The following is a 14,550-nucleotide window of genomic DNA, read 5'->3' as shown; positions in this document are numbered from 1 at the left end:
TAATGTAAAGATTCTATCCATCAAACCATATACAGCTTTATTTTTAAGAGCTGTGTGAGCAGGGAAAACACTGCAATATTGACATCCATTGGTTTTGTAGCACATTACTGAATTCAAGGTCAAAGAAATGCACAGTTCCCTCATACCTCATACATGAATGCAGATGTACTTCAGAATGGAAAAGACTGTTTCCTGCTCAAATATCAGCAGATGCACATGACAGGACTGATGGTCCAGTGATTTTGTCAACATTCAGGGACACACAGACGTACACTGTGGCCAGTTCAAAGGACAAATGTAGAAAACCATTGTCATCTTGTCTACACATACCTCTAGGGGGCAGTGTGTCTTAGTCTGTTAAAATCGGTGTCAGCAGGACACAGATTTTTCATGGAAATCATACACAGGTGCTTGCAACATCGCAGCATTTCCACATGAAATGTAAAGGCTTATGTTTTAATCTGTCGTTACCATAATTATGTTTTTTGGACATCTGCACCTGAGCTGTAAAATTGACATTAAATGAGACAGCACTGACAACTGTCTGTAGCAGGCCATAATAATGTGGAGAAGGTGAACACAAACCTTTAAGGGACACATGAAGTAAAAAAAGAAACTGCATGACAAATTACATTATAGATATAAGTGTGCACAAGCCTCCTCAAGTGAGATTATTTGTAATGCAGTGAAGTAGAGAGGAGTTTCCGGTGGTTTCTCTATGAGTAAGTGGGGATAAATCTGTTCGCATCTGGCTTGAGGGTATGTTTGTGTAATGTTACTCAGTCTTCCGGTCATAGCCAAAAGCCTTCATGCTTACATTTCTGGCATACTTGTGATTTATTGCCCCCTTTGGCTTCCCACCCCTGCACATTGCTGACAGCTGCATCTAGTCCTCACTTTCTATCATTCTTGGATGAATACATTCACACCAAGTGTGACTAAAATCTTCAGTGAAAAGCTGTCTGTAACCAAGACTGGTGGATCTGTACAGGCAAAGTAGTCACCTAGAACAGCACTTGAGGGCAGCAAAATATACCTAATTATACTGCCACCTACAGTAAACTTATTTACAGAGTGTCTTTGTACTGTAGACATGGATAACATTGTGTATATGGGCAAATGCCCACAATCCACCCTTCTAGGACACAATTCAATAAAAAAAATGTTAACAACAACAGTTGTCCCTTTTTACATGGCCACACTCCGTAAGACCCCCATGGCAGCGTGGCCTGTGGCAGATGCCACAAAGCCCCAACCTCAAGGGTCAGCCATCCCAGGCACCCATGCAGCCTGAACAGGTCTCAGGGGCATACAGACATCCAGTCTGTTCACTGTCTTGGCAGCAGATGCATCTTGTCATGCATCTAGAGGATGTCCCAGCCAGCACGTATTGCCGTGGTGGTGGGACTATGTGATGTCATGTCTGCCCCACCTGGTTTCTCTCTCACCTGGAGCCATGCACATGCCCAAGAGAGCTCTGCCCCATCCTGGGCACAGCAGAACATCTTACAGTTCACAACTCAAGACCAGTGCTACTAGGTGCAGTGACAGTGGCATACCTCTCATCTGTCTTCTGCTTTCTCTGTTGTCCACCATGATAGTCCAGATTTCTGCACTGCTTGGGGCAGTCTATGCAGCAAGCAGCTTCCTTTTTGAGTTTGAGTATGGAAATCCTGTTAGGAAATCCAACCTGAGTGTGCACACATCCTGTATAGGTGTGAGCCGGAACCTGTGCACTCGGCTCAGGCCCCCCACCATGACTGGGAGCCACCTGTCATGTTGCCTCAGCTGCCTGTGATGAACTTGAGTTCAACGTTCATTGCTTACCAGTTGTCAGGTATGTCGCTCTTGGGGTGAGAGAACATGCCTGGATGTAGCAGTGAGACTGTGAGCCAGTGAAGGCAGTGAGCTGTTTCCTATCTCTGCTGCACTTGACCCAAAATACATGGCAGCAACTGCTGTCCCTAGCTGTGGCATTGATGCTGAGGATCGTTCTCTTCACTGGCTTGCAGCATTGCCTGGCATGGTGTCCCCTTTTCCTTCACCACCAGCATGCCAGTCATTCCATTGCCATTTGCTCAGAGGCCACTTGATAAGTTATCTCTATCTCTTCTTTCAGCTCAGCAACTGTATCCCTCTTCTGACACCAGTGTAGCATCTGCACAGAGGGAAAAGTGAAAAAAAATTGTACAGGCAAATGCTTTTATTTTCAACAGGAACTTCAGCAAGTCTTTACAAAAACCCAGCCCAACATGAAACATGGATGGGATAACATGGGAGGACAATGCAAATGTGTAGTGTGAACATACACACACAGCTAACCCCCTCCTCCTTGGGCACAATTCAATAACAAATAACAGCAATACCAACAACAGTTGTCCCTTTCTACAGCAAGAGTGTTCCCACACCCCTAAGCTCCCCACGCAGCATGGCCTGAGGTGGATGCCACAGTACCAAGTACCAAAAAATAAGACATTTACACTACGCTCTAGCTTTGAATGTGAGGACTTCATAAACTGTATAGCTGATATCTTTTTACGGGTTTAGAGAGGGGAATAAAACCAATTTCTTAAACCAAAGACACAGGAGAAGGCAAGGTCGGGAAAGATCATTTTTTTAGACCACATTTCATACACTGTAGTCATTCAAATTTCTTTACAAATAAGAAAATACAAAGACAAGTTTAACAAACATGCGAATGTGTAAATTAAGCATTGTAGAACACTGCAGTACCAAGTAAATCTGAAAAAACAGAACATGTCAGTATTTGCCTTTGTGAGCTAACTAGCAAGTCTGGCTGCAGATGAGGGTCTTTCTTCCTTAATTAAATAATAATGTTTTCAAATATACTCTCTGTGTGCTTCTACATTTTACTTTGTGCTGCAGAACATTTTAGTCAGTTAACAGGTGTCCTACAGCTGCTACCAGGTGGATTCAGCTGAAAGCTTGAAAGATGTAGCAACAGTAACTAAGAGAGGTGGAATGTCAGAATTTTGCATAATTTTAAGGGCATTGATGAACTAAGATTTGGTAAATTACATTAAAAGTATTTCATTATATTAAACCATTTAATAATTTAGGGCTATTCCTGCTATAACACATCTGATCCAAATAACAATTCGTTAATAATCTCTTCATCAGATAAAGTAGATGTGTTTATAACAGGGAAAACATTAGCATGTGTAGTACAGAGGTACTGTATATTTTGTAACAATTGTAACCATCTAAACCAAACATTTTTGTGATCTTTGTTTATTATTTGTTTATATTTACTATGTATGTTTTTACATGTGTGTCCTGTAAAAACCAATTATAGCATTCAACACACAGAACTCTGCACCCAGATGGGGCAGAGCTTTCAGGTGCATTCCATATAGATCCTTTTTCTGACAGGTCAGTCCATCCCAACAGAGAATTTTGTATAACCATCTGGTTCAGCCCAAATTCATCTATAATATTCTTGCTGGAGAGCTTCAAAAACAGAGGTGCTCATGTGCCGGAATATGTGGTCCAGTAAATGTTTATGGTTTAACTTTATTTCTCAGCTTCCTACCTGCTGCTATTTGTGGGTATAACAAGCAGCATCAACATCAGTGTAATCAAGGCAATACATTTAGACCTGTCATTGAGAAAGTTGGATAGTAAATCAATTATGTTGGCTAGTGTCCATTGATCCCGTGACCAGTTGTCCTCCTGTCCAGAAGAGGTGAGGTCAGGCAGTCACTTCTCACTCCACTGTTTGATGGTGATCTTGTAGTCTGGCAACAGTGCCAAGCTCTGAACATCTGTCTTAGAGACCAGCATGACAAACAAACAGTGAGGGAAGATGGATGGCCAACTGAGAAAAGAAGAGAGAGAAAACATCCATGTTCCCCCAAACAGCCTAAAACATGACTGATAAAGCAGTGACTAACGCCAAGGACTGGAACCATACCAAGACATGGAAATGTTGTTGCAATAATGTCAAACAAAGCTCAAATCCGTCATCAATAAGAATGGAGCCTGGTGACGATACCTCATACTCAGCAGGGAAGTCCCTTCTGCAATATTGGTTTCATATGTTGTCTTTTGGCTTCATCAACCCATTTTTTAGTCTTATCCCAAGAACAAACGAAATTTATTTAAAACACATTATGTTAATACCAAGAAGTTTTAAGTAAATAAATAAATAAATCTTCTGTAAGGAAGCTTATGAAGCTCATCTTTATAATATAGAAGTTGTAGAGTGTTTGTATGATCTTACTATCTTTTCAGTTTTTCAAATCATTGCACTATGGGTTTATTCAGTTGTTGTAGTTGCTGTTTTATTGTTGACCATCTGCTATGTGTTCATGCTGTAAACACGTCTGGGTGTGGAAATCTATGTTGTCTGAGGTGGATTTTGAAAACATTAGCTCTACCGTTTCAGGCTCAAATCCCAGTTGTGCCATGTGCTCCCTTTGGCTCAGGGATCTCAAGAATGCGATGGACCATATTTTGGTTGGGAAAAAATGATGGTGGATTTTGTTTTTTTCTTATTGATACTACTGCAGTGACAATTAACATGATCATGTGGTAGTCAAGTGATTAGCATTCATGCGTAGGTGCGATAGTACTAGCATGAGAAAATTTGTGAACTTCCCAGCCACATGCAGAAATACTCTGCTGTCCTGCAGCTTCTCTCATGCGTGTGAGTGCAGGACCCTGGATTCCTCATATGTTTTAACTTCCCCTGTATTAATGGAGAATAATAGACATTGTGCTGATTGTGCTGGAATCCAGATCACTTAAACATGATGTGCTAATCCAGGCAGAGAAAGCACATCTGAAACACCTAAAGGCACCAGTCGTAGAGTATATGCAGCTGGCCTTCAGGTGTTTCTGATGGAATCTTCAAAATGAGTAGGACAGTATGACGCAAAGACAACGTGTGTTAAATTGACCTTTACTGGTTCTAATGAGCATCTTTGTCTTTGTGGATTCATTCAAAAGTGCATCTGCCACTTGTCTCATGCACACACCGTTAGAAAAGTGGAGCTTATTATTAATAAATGAATGGAACCCAAGAGAGGAAATGCTAGAGCAAATGACAAAAGAAGATGAGGAAAGAGAACAGAAAAAAAACAGAATGTAAAACACAAGGATCAAATGTTAAAGCTGAAGGTCACAGCACTTTGTCAAAATTGGTAAAGAACATCTTGTCTCAATGAATTTAAAAACAATTTAAACCTGCATCTTAAAAAAGATTTAAATCTTCCTACATGCTTACTGAAGTCAGTCTTAATGATTGATTTTAATGATTGATCTTAATGATTGATTACTCATCTGAATGTAATGTCAATGGGATTAGTTTGATGCTATGACACTGTCGCGTGGGTTAGTTGAATATAAGGTAGTGTTAAACCATGTATGTATTCCTAAAATAACCAGGGACTTCCAACATATCACATAGCCCCTAGGAATAGAATTTTAAAACAATCTAGAACACTTAAAACCTACTATTAAAATTTACTACTCCTAGGAACCATTGAGATAGAGAAAGATGTACAACCAGAACCCAATCTAACCCAAACTCCACACGACTCACCCACACTAGTAAAGAAATAATAAATTCGTTTGGGAGGGAACAGAGTATGAGCCAGTGATCCCAACAGGAGACAGCATACTCAAACAAGCAATGTTTTATTTTATACTTTGAGCAAATATATACACTAAAAGCTAGGTCGTTGCGGTAGATTAATGGGAACGAAAGCAAAACAACAGGAAAATAAATAAACAAAAACGCAAAACAAAAGAATAATACCAAATAAACCAAAAAAAACACAAAGGGGAACCAAGAATACACAGGAACTAAAAGGAAGGAAAGTCCGGTTCACTGTTTCAATAAAAGAAGTCCATAACGACCAGGGGAATGTAGACACGGCTCCCTTGAGTCTCACCACGCCGCTCTAGGACAAAATAAAAGAAAAGACTGACCAGTAATATGTCCTTTGTGTACTCAAGCTTGGGTTTAAATTAGCCTAGTGGCTACAGAGAGGGTTTCCGAGTGTAGTCAGAGTATTTAGAGTTAATTAATAAAAGCAATGGCAGTCCAGCACTCCTGGTTCCTTAAAATATACACCACCTGTAAAACAGCTGCTCGTACTCACACAGTTCCGGGTAGTGATCGAAACCACTACCCAGAAATTGCAGCAACACGCCTGTGGTGTATAGGATGACCCTCGGTCTTCTATCCAGCATTCCCTTTGAGCCGCCGCTGACGTCACCGCATGCACACACTCCAGCAGTTCCTCCTGAATCTGCTGCCAGCCGCTGCACTCACACGCCACTCGGACCAAGCCCCTACTGCCGGCTAATGCTGCGCCGAATCCTGCTGGCGTTCTAGCCACGCTCCCGGCTGCTTCCGCCTCTGCTGCACTATCCACACCCGCAGCACACCTGTGCCACCGATCTCTCTCCCCGGATCTCTCTCCCCGGATCTCTCTCCCCGGATCTCTCTCCCCGGATCTCTCTCCCCGGATCTCTCTCCCCGGATCTCTCTCCCCGGATCTCTCTCCCCGGATCTCTCTCCCCTCCTGTAAAAGTCCGCTTTTAAAATAAGAGTCCCCGAGCACCCGCGCTCTCTTTCCACGCTGATAGGCTGATTAAAGAGACAGTTATTAAGTTCAGGTGGAGATAATCAGACGGCCCCAAAAGAAATCAAAACACCCAAAATTACACAGCACAGCACACGAAAAATTTAAGTAAAACCAAACACTAAAAACATCAATACACACAAACAAAAATCCAACATGTATTTTAAAGATAAATCAAGAAAAATAACACCTTTTTTTTTGACCCGTCTAACACCCCCCCACGCTAAAACATAAGCAGTCCCTGCTATAATTAAGAATCCTCTCTATAACGTACCGGTCTCTGTCCAAAATTAGCAACGGCGAACAGGAACATTGGCCAAAACCTCATCAGGTACATTCGGGGTTGCAGTCCAAACACTATAAGGAATAAACCCGCCGTCAGCCCCCGTTTCCCTTTCCTCCTGCTGGCTCTGTTGAGGACCACTGGGCTTAGACAAACACTGTTTTAAGGCATTCCTATGGAGTGTTTTCTCTGGTCCTCCCTGTTCCGGCCTCACCTTATATACTACCCCAGTCTCTCCAATTGACTCAACTATAACATAAGGAGTGGGACTCCACCAACCACACAGCTTCCCTCGCCCTTGTCTATTCCTGTCCCGTACCCAAACTCTCTGTCCTGGAAGTAGAGGGGTTGCCTTAGCACGGCGATCAAACTGCTGCTTAGACTGACTTGCTGCCTCATCCATTCTCCGTTTAGCTACAGAATATGCCCAGGTCAATTTCTGGTGGTGATCCTGTACCCACCCACTCAAGCTCTTCCTTGGCTGTCCCTGTCCTACACCCAGGCCTGTGTCTACTGGGGTACGAACTACCCTACCAAACATCAAATAAGACGGGGTAAAACCAGTAGCACTATGGACAGTATTATTATAAGCTTGAAGCAACTCAGGGAGAAACTCTGGCCACCTGTCCTGCTTCTGCACCTCTAGTGTACGTAACATATGGAGCAGGGTCTGGTTCATGCGCTCTACTCTACCATTCCCAGCCGGATGATATGACGTGGTCCTACTTCGGGTTATACCATAAGCCTCGCATAGCTGCTGGAAAAGTGCAGACTCGAAATTAGGCCCTCTATCAGAATGAAATCTTAGTGGACACCCAAATGTCTGGATCACATGCAGCCACAAAGCTTTTACCGTAGTCTTAGCTGTTTGGTCTCTTGTGGGGATCGCCCATGCATAGCGAGTAGACATGTCTACTGCTACCAAGATATTCTGGTAAGTATCTGTTGGCCTACCTAAGGACAGAAAGTCTAGTGCTATCACCTCTAAGGGAAAAGACACAGAAATGGGGTGCAAAGGGGCCTTAAGCTCCATATTACCTTTCTGCAAACCACAAGAGACACACCCAGACTGGAACCCTCTCACCTCTTCCTCCATTTGGGGCCAATAGAAATGCCGCCTTATGCGAAGCAGGGTCTTCTCAACCCCAGAGTGTCCTGTAGCCTCATGGTACCGCAACCAAACCTCTTTCCGCCACTGTACTGGGCAGACAATCTGGGAATAGGGCTCATTCGTGAAGGGGTCAATAACAATCCTGTACAAGAGTCCATCCTTACTTTGCAACTTTCGTCTCTGGTGGAGCAACTGTTGTGACACTCTTGGCAGAGCCTTCCTCTCAGCAGCCGTGGGGAAAACCCCTTGTTCTACATACCATTTCAGGGTACGCACACCAACATCCTGCTCCTGGGCATGCTGCCAGTCCACAGCTTCCACGGGCATCTCTGTTTCGCCAGAGGCCTCCTGCAGTTCAGCTGCCATCACCCCTACACTTGGGGGAACCTTGACACAAGGGAATCTAGATAGTGCGTCAGCATTTCCATTTTCACGACCCGCCCGGTACTTCACCTCGAAATCAAAGCTGGCCAATTGGGCTACCCACCGTTGCTCAGTGGCCCCCAGCTTAGCAGTCTGCAAATGAGCCACCGGGTTGTTATCGGTCATGACGGTGAACTTGGCTCCTGTGAGATAACCACGGAATTTCTCAGTAACTGCCCACTTCAGCGCCAACAATTCCAATTTAAAAGAGCTATAATTGGCATCATTTTTCTCACTTGGGTGGAGGCTCCGACTAGCATATGCAATGACACGTTCACGGCCATCCTGCATCTGAGACAAAACTGCCCCCAATCCTTGATTACTGGCATCAGTGTATACAATAAAAGGTTCTGAAAAGTTTGCATAAGCCAAGATAGGAGCTTCAGTAAGATGCTGTTTCAACTGTTCAAATGCGCTTTGGCATGCAGGTGTCCAACTGATTTGGCGATGGGAGGTCTTTCTGTCCACTGGCATACCTACCAACAGTGAATTCAACGGCCGTGCCAGCTTAGCAAACCCATCAATGAAGCGTCTATAATAGCCAGCAAGTCCCAAAAATGCCCTCACCTCCTTGATGGTTGTAGGAACCGCCCACTCTTGGACAGCAGCAATTTTCTCCGGGTCAGGACGTACACCGCACCCATCCACCACATGTCCCAGGAACTTAACTTGCTTCTGGAGCAGGTTGCACTTGTCTGGCCTCAGCTTCAATCCGTACCGACTGAGGCGTTCAAACACTTGTTCCAGGTGTTGTAAATGCAGAGAGAAGTCAGCAGAATACACAATTATATCATCTAAATAAACAAACAGAAATTCAGCTACTTGGCCTCTCAGGCAATACTGCATTAGTCGCTGGAAGGTAGCTGGTGCGTTGCACAATCCGAAAGGCATCCTACGAAACTGGAATAATCCTAATGGTGTAGCAAATGCAGTCTTTGGTTGATCATCTGGATGTACACCCACCTGCCAATAGCCACTAGCCAGGTCAAGAGTGCTAAACCACTGTGCTTGGGTTAAGGTAGTCAAGGTCTCTTCAATCCTGGGCATGGGAAAAGCATCCTTAAGAGTGACAGAATTCAATTTTCTGTAATCTACACAAAATCGCCAATTTCCATCCTTTTTCCTGACCATCACGACTGGGGCAGCCCAAGGGCTAGAACTCTCAGAAATTACACCACTGTTCAGCATATCGGCAAGCAATGTTCGCATCTCTTGGTACATCTTAGGGGGTAGAGGTCGGAACCTCTCTCTAATAGGAAGGGCCCCACCTGTAGGTATGCTATGATGGATAGCATCGGTGCATCCAAAGTCTTCCTCGTTCTGAGCAAACACACTCGTCCACTTTTGGAGTAAGTGACCTAATTCAACCTGCTGCTGATCTGTTAGATCCGAACGGGTAGCAAACTGGCTCACCTCAAATGTGGGGGTACCCTTCCCCACAGGAACAGTCTCGATTACACTCACTTCCACCACGCCTTCTGACTTAACGTCCAGCTGGAGATCATATTGTCCATGGACATCAGCTTGTTGCACTTCATACAGTTTGCCCAGCTTCTGAAACTTTCCTATAAACATAGGATACGGGTGAACATTACACAGGCGGACAGGGATTCGTCCATACTTTACCCTCGCTACTGTCCGTGCCACAGTCAAAGCACCTCCATCCAGCACTGGCTCCACTAGGCCACAGTATTCTTGGCCCCTCCTGTTCGCCCGGACACGTCCCCACACGATCATTTCACTTTCTGGGGGAACACAGATCCTACGTCGGCTAGCAGACCAGACATGACCCACAAAGCCATCTCGCTGCTCTTGGGCAGCAATCCGTTGGCAGGTCGCAAGTGTTTGCTGCCACAGTTTTCTGTCATTCCTGGGGGAGGTTCCTTTCCACCTCAGCTGCTCTCGTTCCTGGAAGAGATCATTCCAGCATGCAGACAGGACATTCATGCCAATAATCATTGGGTAAGTAGAACACTCATCTTTAACGATCACAACACCCCGTTCTGGGATCTGAACTCCAGCGACTTCGAAGTTCAGAACAGCATAGCCAACGTAGGGTATTTCAAGTCCATTAGCAGCTTTTAGTGTTAAAATAGGGGCTCTACCCATCTGATACTGAGGGAAATACTTCTTCAGCATTTGGTGTTGCATCAGGGTAACCTGAGAACCAGTATCTAAAAGTCCTGTACATTTTACATTTTCCACCAGAATTTCTACTATAGGGCAATTTCCAATAAAAGTCTCTGTGGTCCTATGATGGTCTGTCTCAGCCAAGGGCCCCACTGCTTGGACCTCTGTAGCAAGGCAATTTAGTTTAAATGCGGCCCTACAACAGCAGTTCCCCTGCAGTTCCTAGCAAAATGTCCAGGTTTCTTGCAACGACGACAAATAGGCTTACCATCAGCATCCCATTGATTTGGTTGTGTCGGATCCCGGTTTCGGCTGGTAGTAGCCCTAGTAGACGGAACATTCAGGCTGGGTTCACACCACAGAGGTTTCAGCTCTTTGATTACCTCTTGGGTCAACTCGCGCATTTGACCACGCATTTCTTGCAGCAACTCTTGTTTCAGCTCCGCCCTCCAATCCGCCCGTTGTGGACAAGAATGAGATGCCCTGGTCTCACGGATCACTGAACATGACGTATCATACCTGTTGGGCCCATATTCGGTTTCCAATAGTAAGGATTCTTGGTGTAGGTCTGCGAAGGTCCCTGCAGGCATTCTCCGAGCAAAAGTCTGCAAAGCCCGTCTGAACGGTCCATCTTCTAGCCCCAACAACAGCTGGTCTTTCAACTGTGTTTCAGTGAGGGCTCCCTCCGGGTTTTGCCTCCGCAGTCTGCAGAAAAGTTCCCTCAATCGTAACACAAAAGCTTTAAAAGTCTCACCTGGCCTCTGTCTACAACTAAAGAATCGTGTTCTTAGGACAGGAAGTGGTACTTCAGCTGCATACAAGTTATCCAAGTGTTTGAAAATTTTCACTGCTGTATCTCTATCCCCAGCTTCTAACACATTTACTTCTCGCTTTGCTTCTCCCGATAGAGCACCCATTAAAATCTGCACCTTCCTAGGTTCTGTAAGATCTTGTACCTCCAACAACCCTTGTACCTGTTCTTTCCAATCAGAGTACATAAAATCACCATCAGGTCCTTTAAACTTAGGTACCCAAGGGGCACCTGGAAACACCGGCATCATCATTATGAAAATTTTTTTTTTTTCTGTTATCCTTTGGGAAAACTGGCACTCTTTCACTCCCAATCCTGCCGACTACGCCAGAAAAGGGGCGGGTGTCGCGTGGGTTAGTTGAATATAAGGTAGTGTTAAACCATGTATGTATTCCTAAAATAACCAGGGACTTCCAACATATCACATGCCCCTAGGAATAGAATTTTAAAACAATCTAGAACACTTAAAACCTACTATTAAAATTTACTACTCCTAGGAACCATTGAGATAGAGAAAGATGTACAACCAGAACCCAATCTAACCCAAACTCCACACGACTCACCCACACTAGTAAAGAAATAATAAATTCGTTTGGGAGGGAACAGAGTATGAGCCAGTGATCCCAACAGGAGACAGCATACTCAAACAAGCAATGTTTTATTTTATACTTTGAGCAAATATATACACTAAAAGCTAGGTCGTTGCGGTAGATTAATGGGAACGAAAGCAAAACAACAGGAAAATAAATAAACAAAAACGCAAAACAAAAGAATAATACCAAATAAACCAAAAAAAACACAAAGGGGAACCAAGAATACACAGGAACTAAAAGGAAGGAAAGTCCGGTTCACTGTTTCAATAAAAGAAGTCCATAACGACCAGGGGAATGTAGACACGGCTCCCTTGAGTCTCACCACGCCGCTCTAGGACAAAATAAAAGAAAAGACTGACCAGTAATATGTCCTTTGTGTACTCAAGCTTGGGTTTAAATTAGCCTAGTGGCTACAGAGAGGGTTTCCGAGTGTAGTCAGAGTATTTAGAGTTAATTAATAAAAGCAATGGCAGTCCAACACTCCTGGTTCCTTAAAATATACACCACCTGTAAAACAGCTGCTCGTACTCACACAGTTCCGGGTAGTGATCAAAACCACTACCCAGAAATTGCAGCAACACGCCTGTGGTGTATAGGATGACCCTCGGTCTTCTATCCAGCATTCCCTTTGAGCCGCCGCTGACGTCACCGCATGCACACACTCCAGCAGTTCCTCCTGAATCTGCTGCCAGCCGCTGCACTCACACGCCACTCGGACCAAGCCCCTACTGCCGGCTAATGCTGCGCCGAATCCTGCTGGCGTTCTAGCCACGCTCCCGGCTGCTTCCGCCTCTGCTGCACTATCCACACCCGCAGCACACCTGTGCCACCGATCTCTCTCCCCGGATCTCTCTCCCCGGATCTCTCTCCCCGGATCTCTCTCCCCGGATCTCTCTCCCCTCCTGTAAAAGTCCGCTTTTAAAATAAGAGTCCCCGAGCACCCGCGCTCTCTTTCCACGCTGATAGGCTGATTAAAGAGACAGTTATTAAGTTCAGGTGGAGATAATCAGACGGCCCCAAAAGAAATCAAAACACCCAAAATTACACAGCACAGCACACGAAAAATTTAAGTAAAACCAAACACTAAAAACATATCAATACACACAAACAAAAATCCAACATGTATTTTAAAGATAAATCAAGAAAAATAACACCTTTTTTTTTGACCCGTCTAACACCCCCCCACGCTAAAACATAAGCAGTCCCTGCTATAATTAAGAATCCTCTCTATAACGTACCGGTCTCTGTCCAAAATTAGCAACGGCGAACAGGAACATTGGCCAAAACCTCATCAGGTACATTCGGGGTTGCAGTCCAAACACTATAAGGAATAAACCCGCCGTCAGCCCCCGTTTCCCTTTCCTCCTGCTGGCTCTGTTGAGGACCACTGGGCTTAGACAAACACTGTTTTAAGGCATTCCTATGGAGTGTTTTCTCTGGTCCTCCCTGTTCCGGCCTCACCTTATATACTACCCCAGTCTCTCCAATTGACTCAACTATAACATAAGGAGTGGGACTCCACCAACCACACAGCTTCCCTCGCCCTTGTCTATTCCTGTCCCGTACCCAAACTCTCTGTCCTGGAAGTAGAGGGGTTGCCTTAGCACGGCGATCAAACTGCTGCTTAGACTGACTTGCTGCCTCATCCATTCTCCGTTTAGCTACAGAATATGCCCAGGTCAATTTCTGGTGGTGATCCTGTACCCACCCACTCAAGCTCTTCCTTGGCTGTCCCTGTCCTACACCCAGGCCTGTGTCTACTGGGGTACGAACTACCCTACCAAACATCAAATAAGACGGGGTAAAACCAGTAGCACTATGGACAGTATTATTATAAGCTTGAAGCAACTCAGGGAGAAACTCTGGCCACCTGTCCTGCTTCTGCACCTCTAGTGTACGTAACATATGGAGCAGGGTCTGGTTCATGCGCTCTACTCTACCATTCCCAGCCGGATGATATGACGTGGTCCTACTTCGGGTTATACCATAAGCCTCGCATAGCTGCTGGAAAAGTGCAGACTCGAAATTAGGCCCTCTATCAGAATGAAATCTTAGTGGACACCCAAATGTCTGGATCACATGCAGCCACAAAGCTTTTACCGTAGTCTTAGCTGTTTGGTCTCTTGTGGGGATCGCCCATGCATAGCGAGTAGACATGTCTACTGCTACCAAGATATTCTGGTAAGTATCTGTTGGCCTACCTAAGGACAGAAAGTCTAGTGCTATCACCTCTAAGGGAAAAGACACAGAAATGGGGTGCAAAGGGGCCTTAAGCTCCATATTACCTTTCTGCAAACCACAAGAGACACACCCAGACTGGAACCCTCTCACCTCTTCCTCCATTTGGGGCCAATAGAAATGCCGCCTTATGCGAAGCAGGGTCTTCTCAACCCCAGAGTGTCCTGTAGCCTCATGGTACCGCAACCAAACCTCTTTCCGCCACTGTACTGGGCAGACAATCTGGGAATAGGGCTCATTCGTGAAGGGGTCAATAACAATCCTGTACAAGAGTCCATCCTTACTTTGCAACTTTCGTCTCTGGTGGAGCAACTGTTGTGACACTCTTGGCAGAGCCTTCCTCTCAG

This window comes from Pygocentrus nattereri, chromosome 6 (assembly GCF_015220715.1).
Source record: "Pygocentrus nattereri isolate fPygNat1 chromosome 6, fPygNat1.pri, whole genome shotgun sequence".
Classification (NCBI taxonomy): Eukaryota; Metazoa; Chordata; class Actinopteri; order Characiformes; family Serrasalmidae; genus Pygocentrus; species Pygocentrus nattereri.
This window is presented reverse-complemented; position numbering follows the sequence as displayed.